Consider the following 12,293-nt stretch of genomic DNA (forward strand, 5'->3'; position numbering starts at 1 on the left):
ACCCAAGACTGTTACATTCAAATTACTTCTCTGTAATTACCTATCTTAACTTCTACCTTATCTGAGCAACTTAGATTATACCTCAATGCATTTTAAATACATGCATGAGTAAATCAAAGAAAACACATTCGCTTAGATGGTAGAAATGAAATACCATTCAACTCAGGACCTGCGGGCCAAACCTGCCCACGCCCTGTTTTTGAAAGTAAGGTTTGTAAGAACCCAGTGATGCCTATTTGTTTACATATTGTCTGTGGAGGTTTTTCCACTAGGAAGGCAGAGCTGAATAGTTGACTGTACCACCCACAAGGCCTAAAATACTTATTATCTTGTCATTTTTTACAGAAGTTTGCTGAGCCCTGTTTTAGCTTAACTCACTGAAAAATTCTTCCACATTACTAAGAATATCTTCTGGTCACAAATATATGTAGATTATAGAGCCACTGAAAGTAACAAACGTACAAATGTGAATATTAAATGAGTTAACTTTGGCACAGAAGCGACAGTGAGATGGACCGTGAAAAGAGTCACTACAACAGCACGGGCAAAGGCCACACTGAGCAGAGACAGCCATGGGCTGTGACCCTAGGCCGGCCACTTGGGCGCTCTGTGTATTACCCTTGGACACAGCATTTGACTTTTTTCGGCCCTCAAGTTTCTCATGTATAGATACAGAAAATAATCCCTACCTCACAGTAAAAGGGTTACACCACATCCTGTTCATAATGTACTTAACTCATTGTCCAGTATGTAAGACACAAGATAAGTTGAATTAAAGGTTAAAAATGGCCCACAGACTTCTAGAAACCAGGTAACAGAGAAAGCAATACCACTGAGACAGAGAACACGGGATGAATTTTGTTTGTTTGTCCAAATGATTTCCACATGTGTGTCTTTGGTTCGAGAGGGAAACAACTTTGGACGTGTTGAAGTTAAGTATGGGTGACAGAGCCATCTTACAATTTCTGGGACTCAGTCTGAGGTTTGGAAATAAGATAAGAGCTCAGTACTAGCAATGGAGACCTTGGGATTTGTGTGTATAGAGGTAAGAGTTAATGCCGTAAGGATGTACAAGAACCCATGGGAAAGTGAGAGTAAATGCAGAAATGGGCAAAAGACAGAGCTCTTGGCAATTGTCCTGTTTAAGGGAAGGGTATATAAAGAGTAAAAGAACCAAAGGGTTCTCACAGAAGCCTAGGACAGGAAGTTTCTAGAAGGAAACCAAGGTCATTTCTGAACCAAGTGCCACTGTATATACAATTCTTAGTATGATTATTGCCAATTGTCTGTCTTCCTGCTAGACTACGTGGTTCTTGAGAGTAGAAGACACACAACCCCTCTCTTTCCCAAATGTCCACGCCCTCAGAGGCTAGCACTACACCTGACACCAGGAAGAAGAGGAAGGGAGAAGGGAAAGAAGGAAAACAGAAAAGGATGGAAAGGAAATTGGTCAACGGGAGCAAATGTAGCAAAAATGTTAGGCAGGGGGCAAAGTAAAGAACTATTTGACAAGATGACCATCAACAGGGCAATCTCAATGGCTGGGTGAAGACAGAAGTCAGATCATTATGGGTTTACATGAACGGAACATATAAAAATAAAGGAGGTTACCAATGAGAAAATGGATTAAAAATATTTTAAAGCTTCTGAGACTGAAAGAAAGGAAGTTGAGGGAACTTTCAGGAGATGACCCTGATCTCCCAAGGAAAGCTTTAGACTTATAAAGAAAAATATTCTGTACAATCTCAACATTCACCAAGTAAATGTGATTTTGTCTGTTAGAATGAATGAATTTTGCAGCAGTTTAAACAGTCCTTCCTTCAATCTCCCTCAGTCTTGTGTGTAACGGAGAAACTAAGCAGTGGTAATTTCTCTAAAGCACAATTAGCTTACTGGAAAGGGCCATGGTCCCCAAATGTGACCCATGTGTGGTCACGGCCACGCAAAAGAGATCAGGTACATCCCATTAACCTGCAGAGACAGGGCTGAAACAGCATCTACCCAGAAAAATGAAGCTGGGCCCAGTCAACACACAGCTTATATACTGTACTGGACTAAATAATGGCAGGGAAACAGCCAATTTCCATGAACTTTTGCTCATAAAGAGTGGGCAAAGAGTATGTTTTTGTTCCTGCTGAGTAGATGAATGCAAAGAACATGTCTATAAAAAGGCCGTTCCCTATGTTACTGGTGCAGCTTTTCTGGGCAGCCATTTAGCACTAGCGAGAGACTCAAGCCTGCTCATACCCTTGGGCACGGTAACTACCTTCGAGGAATTATCACAAGAAATAATGTAAATTAACAAGAAATAATGTAAATTAAGACAGAAGCGAAACACAAAGAAGTTTCATTACAGTGTGATTTATAATACAGAAAAATTACAAACATAAACTTTCCCCAGAGAGGGGGAAATTAAGTAAATTATAGCAGAACCATACAGTAAAGCATTTGTGCAGTCATAAAGTATAATATGGTTGCAAAGAGTTTTAATGACATAACTACATACTTACAAAGTGATAAATAGAATATAAAAATGTATGATATTATCTTAATTATGTAAATATCTATCTATCTATAAATACACACATACTATATTTAGAAACCGTGGAAGAACTCTGCAAGATTCAATAGCTAAAATCCCTGGTCCTTATTTTCCATTTTCTATTTTTATAGTTCTAAATTTTCTAAATGGACATCTATTACACTTTTTATTAAACTTGTTATTTTGAAATAGCTGAATTATTATAAGAAAAAGTTATTTAAAAATATGGCGAGCTGAGTTCTAGCCATTTTAATAGGTTGTATTAAACCCACTTATAATTATATCAAGAATAATGCCAATATATGGACATATACACGCTACCAAATGTAAAATAGATAGCTAGTGGGAAGCAGCCGCATAGCACAGGGAGATCAGCTCGGTGCTCTGTGACCTCCTAGAGGGGTGGGATAGGGAGGGTGGGAGGGAGACGCAAGCGGGAGGAGACATGGGGACATATGTGTATGTATAGCTGATGCTCTTTGTTATGTGGCAGAAATTAACACACCGCTGTAAAGCAATTATACTCCAATAAAGGTGTTAAAAAACAATAACAAACAAAGAAACAAACAAAAGAATGACGCCAATATAAATGTAACGCTGCTGTACTTTAATTAACTGCCTTCAGTGACCAGGTAAGAGATTACTTTTAACAACATGGGTGTCCACTTCGGAAAGAAACGCACAACGTGAGAGCTGTGAGTTTCAGTTTTATCTGAGGACTTACTGAGGACTGTGGTCGAGGAGACGTTCTCTCAAGTGACTCTGAGAAACCGCGTCTAGAGGGAGAGGCCGATACGTACGCGATTTTGGTGAAGCGGTGCGTGCAAACAAGCATACATCTCGCTAGAAGGTGACCGCTAGTCACAAAGAATAGTATTTCAGTTAATGAACTTTAAGTGCTTTTCTAAGTATGGGAAGATGCAAGAATACAGTTCATAAAAAATTTCTCCTGAAATATTTCTAACTATCTAAGGGCCGATGGGCCCCAAATATTGCCTGTTTTCCCGGCACACAGAGTGCTTCATTCTGATCTTCACCCTGAATTCCTTCCAGGGTGTATGTACTGTATTGTAAATTTTTTTTTGGCCTCATGGCATGTGGAATTTCCCCTGACCGGAGATGGAACCCGTGCCCCCTGCACTGGGAGCGTGGAGTCCTAACCACTGGACAGGTCAGCAACTGCAGTGGCTGATGACATGATACTTGTAGAACAGGGCGGTGGGCAACATTCTGTTTCCACAGATGAAACGCTGGGCATATAAAGAGCTTCTCTGCCTCTCCAAATCCCTTTCCCTCGCTACACGTCAACTCTCAGAAGCACGGTGCCAATCAGTCAGTGCTTTTTCCCCAAGACATTCAGATTTCTAGGAAATTGATAATACTGGCTCTCATGCCAAACAGATGTTTCTCAATGATACCCGCTAACGAAATCTTTAATACACGTTAAAGCTAAAATGTCACGCTGTCTTTTAGTAAGAAAAAATCTTTCTTATTTCTAAGGAAAAGAGTCACTAAAGCTTAGTTCAGTCCAAGCTAATACCTATGCTACATGCGCAGCTCATTGTATGCGGCTGCAAGAGGATCTCAGAAAAGACAATGGCATGGCCGTCACCGCAGTTATCTCAGCCTCAGCCTGGGCATCTGATGATGGCCTGGAACATCATTCTCAAATGATGGTGCCCCACCCCCCACCCGCACGCGGCCTTTAGAAAGCCTCCTTTGTCTCCTGACACTTTAGTATGGGTTTCTACCCTCATTAACATAAACTCAGGGGCAGTAGAAAAGGGCTTGTTCTGTGAATAACAACAGACACCCATTTTTCAGGAACTGAGACAAAACTGAACATTATAACAAAAGAATGCCCCTTTGTGTTACAGATGACAGTCAGAGGGTTTTAGGAGCTACCTGCCAGGGACAATGGAAGAAGACCACATACGTATTTCTTACTGGAAATCCCACTATCACACCTACATTCATGATGTCACCCTCATCACTACTCTCCTCACACTTGTCTGAATTTAATACCATTCCAGCAATTCCCCCTTCATTCAAGGAATGCACAAGAGGTGCAACATTACCAAATTCAGCTTTTATTCAACTTATTTACTACACTGGCTGATCAACTTCCAGCAGAAAAAGAGAAACGTGGATAATCTCCTCGTTAGTGACATGAAATCCTTCAATGTCTTCTCTGTGGGTTCACAGTCAAACGTCACTGTGGTCCAAAGTCAGTGCCAAGCATTTCTTAGTGTTGATTTATCAGCCTCATTTCCAGCATTAGCAGCTGCAGAAAGAGCATTTCAAGGCTGAGTTCTTTCAGGTCTTGGAACTTCAGGAATCCGTTAACTACAGCAAGCAATTTTATTTTACTGTGTAACGACTGTATACTTGTTCTTCAGGGACGTAAAATTCCTTGGCCACCAGGCTCCGTTACAGATGTCACGCTGTTGAGCAGGCAACTGTCAAAACTACTACTTCTCACAAGGAGTTGAAAAGTAAGGCTGTAAGCAACTTTAGGCAGGAACGAGATCTCTACGGGGAGGAGGCCCTTCTGTCCTGTCCCTAACCTTAAATCCGGCACCCCCTGCTCTCCTCACCTCAGGCCCTAGCACACCTTTCAAATCTTTTAACCACACAATACCTAGCCTAACCTGTTGGTTCTTTCCGTAGATCAGAGGACTAGAAATGAAGAATAATTAATTAACAGATGACCAGCTCTCTCCCCTAGCTTCCGTTTCAGTAATCTCACGAACAAACTATGTGAACAAAATAGCATCTAAAGAAAAATCACAAGTCAACAAGCCTGTACACAAGCCTGCAGACAGTGGGGGACGGATGGTGTTGACTGTGACCCACCATCTCAATGATTAACTGAGATTACTTCCCTTTTTCCCTTTAAAAACCTTCACGGCCGAGCAGAATATTTATTCAGATATGGCTTTGGGTGAACACAGCCACCTTTCCTGCCCCCTCTTGGCTTCCTTCCCAGGACACACACCATGTTTCACTTCTCAGGCACCTACGTGTTAAGGAGTGACCCTAGGATTTGGGGTCCTTCCATAAATAGCATTTTCTTTAATTCTGCTGTATCAATATGGGTATGTTAACAGGCTTTTTGGAATTTTAATTACATGACAAAACAGTAGTTGGGTTCCATTAAAGTGTTTTCACCTCTCCTATCTCATAGGTGACATTAATCAGAAGAGAAATGTAATTTAATGTGGTGGCAAAATAAAATTTATCACGTTATGTTAGTAGAAACCAGCTCTGAATTCAGGAAAATCTATATGAAAATATTTATACATTTTAGAGAAACAGAGAAGATTAGGCTACATAATGTTTATAGAACCTAAACCAAAGGAGTTAAAGAAGCCAAGAGCACAGCTGAAACTTGGTCAAATAGGGCAAAGGTCTTACAAGCCCATGCCCGGTCCTGATGACCCAGCCAGAGTCCTGTCCTCGGGAGAGCGGGACCATAAGGAAAAGGGCCACGTGCAAATGAAGCCAGTCCTCAAGAGACAAGGCCACACGTTATCTGGCTAGCTCCACCCTGGAGAATAACTAGGGGGTTATTCTGGGAGGGGTCTTGTGCAATGCACAATGAATAAGACCACCGAGAGTCCAGTCTGGATGTGCAGAAGAACAGAAGATATGGTTTCTACAAATTCTGGAACTAACTGGGCACCAGGAAAACTTACCTCCTGCTGGCTTGGTTGAGGCCAAGATAAATTACCTATAGGTGTTTAACATAGAAATAGTCACGGTTTTCGTGCCAAAGGAACCTAGTGGTAAGTATCTGTGGACACATACATCTCTCCCACTAGAAAATAACCAATATAGGGTCGAATGGACACTGAGTTTTGAAATCAGTACCATGAAATGCCTAGCAGGAGAATATGTTTTAACACCCAGTTATACTAAGAGTGTCCCGTACTCTTTCCTTGAGTTTTGTTCATTTGGACACAATTACCATTTTTCCCAGCATCTGGTGAGCCTAATTCCTAGCTAGGATTGTGGGCACTGATACCACCAACGTTGCTTTTGTACTTCGGGTACTTTAACACTGAAGAGAATAAAGTATACATAAACTCTTTCCTCTAAAGATTTACCACGGAGATGCGTCTTTCTGATTGATTCAGAAGCATGTAAGTAACAAATGGGAAGCCCCCAAGGCAGAAAGCTGTAGCTCCAGAACGCAGGAGGGTCTACTGCTCAGAAATACCAGCGGCCTCTTACCATTCACAAATGCTCTTACCTCGCGCGAAAAAATGAACGCAATTCTACCCTCCAATGACTGTTTATCCACCATCGGTTTCGGCAACATATTTAAGGCATGGCTTAAAGCCACCAGCACGAAATTGGCACTGGACTTTGCGGCCAGGGGCACATGGCTTCCACGGGCTGGCAAGGCCCAGCTGCTGTATAAATGAGCGCACCACTTGTCAAGACAGTGACGCAAGAACCTGGCAGCTCCACTCAGAGGGCAGGCCCGACAAGACAGGGCCAGGGCCAACCGAGCAGAGGGCCCGAGAAAGGCCCTGCCTCCGCAGCCTTCTTTGGTGATAGGCACCTTTTGTGTAGATAATGTCTTTGATTAAAATTAAGTCTAAGGGGGAAAAAAAGGAGTGAGGAAAGCAATTCTACAGATAATCATTATCTGAATGTACAAGGCCATGTTTCCATTCAGAAGAGAAGTCTTTTCATCACTATAATTCAGTGGAGAAGTGACTAGCAGTACCATTCTCTGCTCATAAATGCCGTGTTTTCAAGAACGAGAGACTGCAAAGTGTTCTGTCGTGCTGGAAACTTCTCAATTATTCAAGAATGGAGGAGTACTCAAGAGAAAAATCTCTTATGATAGACACAGAAATAAATGGAAAAACACAACTTTTGAAAGGTTTTTAAAAACACAAATCACTGTACTCAGTTCCAAGAGAAATCAGTTTTGCTGTCATAAGCCAAAAGGTTAAAATCTGTAATTAAGCAAATGCATGAGGGAATGACTACAGACAAAAGACCCTACAAAATTAATTTGAACGCTGGTTAATAAGTATCTAAAGATGTCGCCATATTTGAAACTGTAGTTACACTCCCAACCACTCTTTCACAAATTTCCACGTAAGAAAAATATGAGTTAAAATTAAGTTCATGTTACCAATACCCATTAGTATGAATGAATACTTTCCTAAATATGCCAGGGAAAAAATTCCTCTCATGCACATAAAAAATGATACACACAAACACTATAAAACAAATATACCAAACTCATCCTCAATGCTCTTTAGCGTCTCACCGAAGTCAAGCGAAACATCAAAACCGCCGGCTAATCTCAACTCAGGCCGACCTACTAGTCATCATTTATTTTTGTTTCTCATGAAAGGTATTTACAGTCGTTCCACATACTTACACGTTTGGAGAATGACAGCATAATTAATCATCCACTACATTCAGCATTGAACATAATGTGTAATAACCTACTAATGTAACGTACAGAATAGTCTTTAAATAAAAAATACTCAGCTAATGAAGAAGACTAAGTGTTCGCCCACAAGCCGAATGGCTATGGCAAAAGTAAAATTAAAACTTGTTTTAAATCAACTCACCAAACTGCATATTAAAAACTATTTTAGGTAATTAGAAATATTACTGTTACATAGAAGGCGTAACCTCCAGGTTAAAAATTCTTCTCTCCTAAATATTCTAAATAAAATGATTTTATCTAAGATCCTACAAATAAAGTCGCTGCATATAAAATCCTGGAATCTTGGCCACAGCGGAGGACAGTCTTTCTAGCACACAGAGGCTTCGCCGGCCCTTAGCTCCATAATTATTTGTTTGTTTCTGTATTTATTTATTTTTACATGTTACTGAAGTAGAGTTGGTAGCTCCATAATTATTAAGTAGACGCTACCAGCCTGAAACACTGCCTACAAATGGTGACGTGACCTCACCTCCTCTCTGAAGTCTTTTCCTTATTCCTCTAATTTCTCTCACTGAACCCTCTCGACAGCACTCTGCCAGACGTAACCTAATGTGCCCGGTGCTGCGCCTGCCAACTGGAGGCTGCGTCAGGGCCCCCGCCCAGGCCACCTGCCTCGCAGCCGGTCCCAGGCTGCCCCTGCCCTTTTTCCACTGCTTGTCGTCTCCTGATACACACCAGCCAACTTTGCTTTTTTCAACAGATCCGGTCCTGAGAAGCTCCTTGTGAGATTTCTTTTCAAACCAAAACACATCTTCCCATGATCCGTAATTCCAGAGATGTCTCATCTCTATGAAACCAGCTCTCACCCTTCACACTCTGCTCACACAGAACTGACCCATCTCTTCCTGCTTTTCCCCCAAAGCACATAAAACACTCTCTGCACCCACCAGTCAGGGTGCCGCTCCATCTGTGAGACCTTAAGCTGCTGGAGGACGGGGACAAAAGGAAGTTTTCCCAAGTCAAACAAGTAAACCCCGCTAGGAATACCCATGATGCATATTTCCATATCACTTTCACTACGAGAAGACACTACTCGATAACTCACAGTGATATTTCACCTGCCTGATCCTCTCCCCACAGCAGACCTAATGATAAAAGTCAAAGCATAGCACTGAGGTTCACTCAGCAAGTCACAAGGGTGGAAATCAAACAACACTCCTTAATTCTTAATGCAGAGAAGGCTGTTGTGTGCCTGCTAAATCATACTCTGAACATCGTGGCGAGATGGCAGAAGAGTGAAACTTAGGCCTACAGGTCAGGTCCCATCAGCCCTCATCAGCCACAACCAGTCCTGATTATACTGTACTCTCTGCTAAAGTCCCCTGTAAAACACATAGTTCTGCATTTTTCTATAAGTTTTGTAAGTTTTAAGGATTAGCTAGTACACGAAAGCACTGAATTCAAATTGCAAAATATCTGGGTCATGAAGACAGTGAAAATAATACACAGTCAGTTCCCATTTTTCAAGGTAGTTCTGGTCGAGAACGTCTCCGAGAGCGTCTCCGAGAGAGAGCGCTCCATCAATGGACACTGAGCCGCTGCTCCTCGGGGACAGAGAGTTAGTGTCCCGCGAGGCCCTGCTCACACTTTCGTCAACAAATCAGTGCGTAACCTTGGTTTATGTGTCTTCCTGTTTAAAGACACCTTACGTGTTATATACGGTTGATTCATTAACGCTGACCTCACAGCCAACCGCACCGCAGCTCACGCCCGGACGAAGCTCATCTCACACACGCATGTTCCCCACAAGGCGTGTCACAGCCTTCCTGCTCTCAGGGACACTGGACAGCGCTTCAGCACTAGGCCTGGGGGGCATTTAAACAGCAAAATCACCCCCAAAAAGCACAAAAATACAAAAAACACGGCACTAAATAGATGGCAAAGAAGATACTTATCTACGTAGGCGCTGAAATGAGAAGGCAGACCACCCCTCCTTGTCCGACCTCCGCTGGGAACACGTGGGTAGGAGACTCTGATTTGTGATGTTCTGCGCATGTCCTCAAATGACCATGAAAGCCCCAGGAGTGCTGATTTTGAGGTTATAAATAAACTCTAGCAACTAGGCAAATTCACGAATACAAATTTGGTAAATAATAAAGACTGAATGTATGTCAAGAAATTACTAACAGTAGATGCCTCCAAGGAAGGGAACTGGGTGGCTGGGAGACAGAGGTAGACGAGAAACTTTTTTTTACTATACAGCGTCATATAACCTTTTGAATTTTGTAGGGTGTGTGTGACAGAGAGGAATTTATGACCTATGCTCAGGAAAAGGGCATTGAGTACATTAGTAATCTAAAAAAAAAAAGTAAAACTAAGCTTTGGGTTCCAATAGTAAAATGACAACCAAATAAAATTAAGAATAAGAAAGAATGAAAGTAGAAACAAATGAATTCAAAAATGGAAGAATCACAAATATCTGGAGCTTCTCTGCATTGAAGAAACTGAGAGCAGACTCTCACAGGAGGGAATGGCACAGAGGATTATGCATTTGAAAGCAGAAAAAAATCCCATGACCTTAGGTTCCCTAAGGAGGGCGCTATGGGGAGGATGATACAAAGTGAAGATATTTTGGAAATAATTATGTAGTAAGCAATGAGCTTTACATGTAAGTTAATTATAGGACGTTTACACTTACGATTTTAAACAACACTGCAGATGATTTTAGGTAGGACAGTGGCACTCAAAGTGTGGTCCCAGGACCAGCTGCACCACCATCACTAGAGAAGCTGTTAGAAGTAAGACTCTGGCCCCACCCCTGACCCAGGAAACAGGGACTTGGGGCAGGGCTGGCAGGCTTCAGGGGGATTCTGATGCCAGGAAAGGCTGGAGAACCACTGGTACAGAAATACCGTGAAATGTTACTATAGTATTTAACAGAGGCGATAAACAAAATTTAAACTTTTCTCAATGACAATGGTCATCCTTTGGAAAGGCTATGGCTATTCTGGGCCATCATACAGTTTTTTGTTGTTTTTAAATTTGTTTGCCTCCTTCTTGGATTTCCATTGGCCAGCAGATCCTCTACCACTGTAAGAGTGGTACTGAAAGCTCTGCCATCCTCTGTGAACTTGAGGCTTCGCGGAAGCAAAACAATTCAGCTCATTGGAACTGAATACCAAGTGTGAATAAGGCTGGGTGCGGACCTAAGGAATAAAGTGCCTGGTCTGAGTGCGGAAGGGTGGAAATGGCCTTTTCTTATTCCCAGACCTGGGCTGCACACCAGAAGGATGACATGGGTAGAAAATTACTCCCTGGATACGATGCAGATGGTAACTTACTGAGGTGTGGAAAATATCCTATCACTTAGACCAGAATATATGCCTGTTACTGTTGTTACGAAAATTCACTTAAAAGAAAAACAAAGCTGCAAAGAGGAGGCGCTCAGAAGCCTGGTTCCAGGCTCCCAGGGCCTCCCCCCCCCACAGCGGCTCCAACAGTAGAAAGGATGGCGCCCTCTGTGGCTAGTTAGGAAAGTATTTAAATATTTCAAAAAAACTTAAAAATCCAAAATCAGAGGGAGCTTGGAGTTAGCCCAACCACGGCATTTGACAGACGGGAAAACGCGGCCCAGAGACGCCCTCTCCGCAGGGAGCAGGCCCCCTTCTCCTCCAGCGGTCACCCAGTGCTCCCTCGTGGTCCCAGCTGCATCGTCCTTCACACCAAGAAAGCACCAGCGCGGAGGCAAGCAAGTACCTGAGCAGAGTGGGCCTTACACACTTGTGTCATTTTTATTTTCGATTTTAAAGATCAGGGTTCACCTTCTGAAAGACGAGCTTTACTTTTTTTAAGGCTTCCTCCCAGAAATCAGTCACCTTCAAAGAACATCCCGACAGCTGATGACCTACCTTTCAAGTGGAGAAAACCAAAAGCTGTTTTCCCATTTTTACTGCCAGAGATTGAGTCTGTTAGGCTCGGTGTCCTTGATTGTTTATAGAGATGGTGAAAGTGCACTGCCTCTAAGTGACTGAATAGGGCAAAACAAAAACAGTGAGAATTCCCATTTGGAAATAGCCTAAGGACCCAACTCTAAAGGGCTTGTGAAATAAAATACTTTACAGTTAAGTTAACTTAAAAAGGAGGGGGCAGTCCTAATGCTATGGGGCTGAGCCCTTAACTGGTGGGATCTGGGATTATCTCCGGGTACTCAGTGCCAGAAGTGAGTGAAACTGTAGGACACCCAGCTGGTGTCTGAGAACCTTCACACATTTGGGGACCGGAAGTGTCAGAAGTGAAGCGAAGTAGACACACAGGATAAACAAACACGCA

The 12,293-nt window shown here is 42.4% G+C and overlaps 1 protein-coding gene across 17 annotated transcripts in view; it reads right to left on the bottom strand.

The window, feature by feature from the left end:
• The window catches only part of FARS2 (phenylalanyl-tRNA synthetase 2, mitochondrial), a 454,626-nt gene that overhangs the window by 386,550 nt on the left and 55,783 nt on the right, over positions 1-12,293 (bottom strand). Inside the window, exon 1 of one of the 17 annotated variants that reach the window (XM_067006816.1) lies at positions 6,798-6,955. The exons of 15 other annotated variants lie outside the window; for them this stretch is intronic. The gene's annotated coding sequence lies outside the window, so the exon portion shown is untranslated. Of the gene's footprint in view, positions 1-6,797; positions 6,956-12,293 lie in introns of those variants that run through there. One more of the 17 variants, XM_067006810.1, reaches the window with a different exon arrangement.

This window comes from Kogia breviceps, chromosome 10 (assembly GCF_026419965.1).
Source record: "Kogia breviceps isolate mKogBre1 chromosome 10, mKogBre1 haplotype 1, whole genome shotgun sequence".
Lineage (NCBI taxonomy): Eukaryota > Metazoa > Chordata > Mammalia > Artiodactyla > Physeteridae > Kogia > Kogia breviceps.